Here is a 3,555-nt window from a genome sequence, read left to right as displayed (position 1 = left end):
TGGTGGAGGGTGCCCCACAGTGCTGAGGGGTGGGGGTGCTGGGGGACATGAGTTGGACATGAGTGGGGGCCTGCTGGCAGGTGCCCCACAGTGCTGGGGGGTGGGGGTGCAGGGAGACATGAGTGGGGGCCTGGTGGAGGGTGCCCTGCACTGCTCGGTGGTGGGGGTGCAGGGGGACATGAGTGGGATATGAGTGGGGGCCTGCTGGCAGGTGCCCCACAGTGCTAGGGGTTGGGGGTGCTGGGAGACATGTGTTGGTGATCAGTAGTGCAAGGTGACATGTGGGTTGGCTGGGGGGCATGGCCATGGTGGATGGGTTGCCTGTGGGACATGAGCAGGGGTGTAGGGTAGTCCCCTGTGGTGTGGGCTGCCTGCAGGGGCTGTGGAGGGTGTAGAGGGAACACCTGGGAGGACCCACACGGCCAAATCACTTGTAGCTCTCCCCGGCACCACCGAAATACACGTACCCTGCTGAAATTGCGTGTGAAACTTCCCGCACACCTCGGAATACACATACCCTGCTGAAATCACGTGTGAAACTTCCCGCGCACCTCGGAATACACGTACCCTGCTGAAATCGCGTGTTGAACTTCCCGAGCACCCCGAAGTACACGTACCCAGGCCAATCGCGTGTGGAACTTCCCGCGCATCCCGAAACACACGTACCCAGGCCAATCGCGTGTGGAACTTTCCGCGCCCCCCGAAGTACACGTACCCAGGCCAATCGTGTGTGGAACTTCCCGCGCATCCCGAAACACACGTACCCAGGCCAATCGAGTGTGGAACTTCCCGTGCACCCCGAAGTACACATACCCAGGCCAAACGCGTGTGGAACTTCCCGCGCATCCCGAAACACAGGTACCCAGGTCAATCACGTGTGGAACTTCCCGCGCACCCCGAAGTACACGTACCCAGGCCAATCGCGTGTGGAACTTCCCGCGCCTTCCGAAACACACGTACCCAGGCCAATCGCGTATGGAACTTCCCGCACACCCCAAAGTACACATACCCAGGCCAATCGCGTGTGGAACTTCCCGCGCATCCCGAAACACACGTACCCAGGCCAATCGCATGTGGAACTTCCCGCGCACCCCGAAACACACGTACACAGGCCAATCGCATGTGGAACTTCCCACGCACCCAGAAACACACACACATGCTATTTGTCACACAGCGGGTGTCCGTGTTTGTCGGTACCCCTTTGCACCTCATTTGTCCTAGAGGGCCACTGTATGGACCATTCATCATAGCTGTAAATGGGTGCTTTTTGTTAGCGCACATTTATTTCAGGCGCAGGGACGCTACCGCCTGCTTTCTTGTGGCGTACTTGTTTGGCCCTGTGCGCGTCTTTCACCATGCGCTGGTTTGCCCTATTCGATTCCATGAATACGGGTTGTAGGCGAGCGTGTGGGCGTTCCGCGCACTTGCCTCCTGTACTTCCCCCGTGACGCCTATATTTTCACGCGTTGTTCCCCATTCCGAGTGTTACGCCCCGTGTTCCGCCTACTTTTGTGATGTGCACCGCGCTATGTGCGATTTCGCAGTGGCCGTGGCGCACGCCGTTGGATGACCTGTGCGCCGGCGTGCGCCGCGCACTTTTTCAGCGCACATCCAATGTTTTTCTCACGCACGGACTTCCATGAATCGATGTGCGCTGGTTTCCCTGCGATTTTCACAGTTGCACTGCGATTTTTGCACTTTTACTGCGAATCGCACGTTTTGGCACCTCTGCGCGGTAATTTTCGGCGCACATTAATTCCATGAATCGACCAGCTAATGGGATGGGACATCCATGCCCCAGGCTCTTTCAGCCTGGCATCTATCTTGTGAAATGTCTGTGCGGGAGGCACGGTGGGGGTTTGCAGACATGATGAAGACCAGCAATGTATTTATGGACTTATTTATTTATTCATATTGTGCCGGTAGCCTGCAGCAGCAGGGTGCACACGTACACGGTAGGGCAAACATGAAGGGAACTAGACAGATGCAAGACAAAGGAATATTCCCAAAGCTCCCAGGTCAGTGCAGACTTACCCACATGCTGGCCACATCAACTCATCTCACACAGTCATACATCCACAGGAAGGGTTCAGATGTAATAAGAGCGCCATGGTTGGTATGCATTAGTAAACCACAGGCTCTGCTCACCAACAAGCTACAGCATACTCATTAAGTACCAGTCTCCATGCACAGCTGTCTGATTATTCTGTCTCTCTTCACACAAGGATCAACAATGCCTCTGGGCCACTCTACCTCTACATTATTATAAATGATCCTCCAGGCATTCAAAGTACATGTGAGTATTTGGCAATTTATAGAAAGAGAAAAGCGACTGTACTGGGAGGATAGCTTAGCGGCAACGTGTTTGTATTGAAAGCAAGACAACACAGAGCATCACAAGTTAAAATCCTGGTCCCAGGCTTAGAGACTGATCTCCAGTAATAAGTGGACTACACAAGATCAATTAATAAATGACCTGAATGTGTCAAAAGCCCAGTGATTCAGACTCATCCGTAATAGTATTACTTCTATAAGAATGTCTGCACATTAGGGAATACGCATATCCAAATCCTTCTTTGACTTGAGACACATCTGCTTCTCTATTAAAACTTTGTGAAGATCCCGAACCCAGTAAAGCTCTTCTCACGGGAGAGAAGAAACATTATCTCCAGAGATTAGAATCAGGATTAGAAGCAGGACACAGGGCAGAACTTCTTCTCAGTGGACGGACACATTTCGCAGCCATTTTATCCTGGCATCCAAATCCATATGCTGATCGAATGAGTATGTATGACTATATGTGGTTCATGGTTACTAAAGCTATAGTAGAGTGAAGTGAACAACGTATCCAACATGCATTGCATACCTAGTCGCTCAAGTTTCCTACCGGTATTAAGTGAAAACGTAGTTTTCTTTTACTCGAAAGACCGATTAAAATCAATAATTCGGTCTTGTGCTCGCTTCGGCAGCACATATACTAAAATTGGAATGATACAGAGAAGATTAGCATGGCCACTGCGCAAGGATGTCACGCAAATTCGTGAAGTGTTCCATATTAAAAAAAAATAAAATAAAAAAAAAACAATAATTCGGTCTTTCTAAATTGATCATTAAAACCCCATTCCCCAACCTCCCTAGCCTATAAAAACCGCTCCCCTATATTCCCCTACCCTCAATTACCTTGCTCGATCCCGACGCTCCACTCCTCTTGATGAGCCAGACATCTTGAGGATGACAGCTACTCCCTGCAACACACAGGAGTGAGTGCAGGGGCTGACAGGCGGTGTGTGGTGAAGGATGTCTTGGGAGTAAGCTACGTATGCGTTTTTGCATGTGCATGTGTGTGTACATGTATGTGAGCGAGAAGTGGATGAATGTTTGTGGTAGGAAATGTAGGGGGCGGGTGTGCAGGATATTTATTGTTTGTTTATGTGAATGAGATGAATGTTTGGTGCGGGGCAGGAGAAGGGGTGAAGGGGGATTAAGGAGGTTTTTGGGTGAAACCCCCGTTTTACTAACAAAACCACCAGGACGGGTGAAGGCGTGGGTGAGGGC

The 3,555-nt window shown here is 51.2% G+C and overlaps 1 non-coding gene across 1 annotated transcript; it reads left to right on the top strand.

Moving 5' to 3' along the window:
• The first annotated feature begins 2,953 nt into the window (after positions 1-2,953).
• On the top strand, positions 2,954-3,060 carry LOC138460430 (U6 spliceosomal RNA). The gene has a single exon (XR_011263141.1). It is a non-coding gene; the product is annotated as a U6 spliceosomal RNA (small nuclear RNA).
• The last annotated feature ends 495 nt before the right edge of the window (positions 3,061-3,555 follow it).

The sequence above is a fragment of the Ambystoma mexicanum genome, chromosome 4p (assembly GCF_040938575.1).
Source record: "Ambystoma mexicanum isolate Mex_15411 chromosome 4p, UKY_AmexF1_1, whole genome shotgun sequence".
NCBI classification, from domain to species: Eukaryota; Metazoa; Chordata; class Amphibia; order Caudata; family Ambystomatidae; genus Ambystoma; species Ambystoma mexicanum.
The sequence above is the reverse complement of the archived record's forward strand: the minus strand, read 5'-3'. Positions and strand labels throughout refer to the sequence as shown.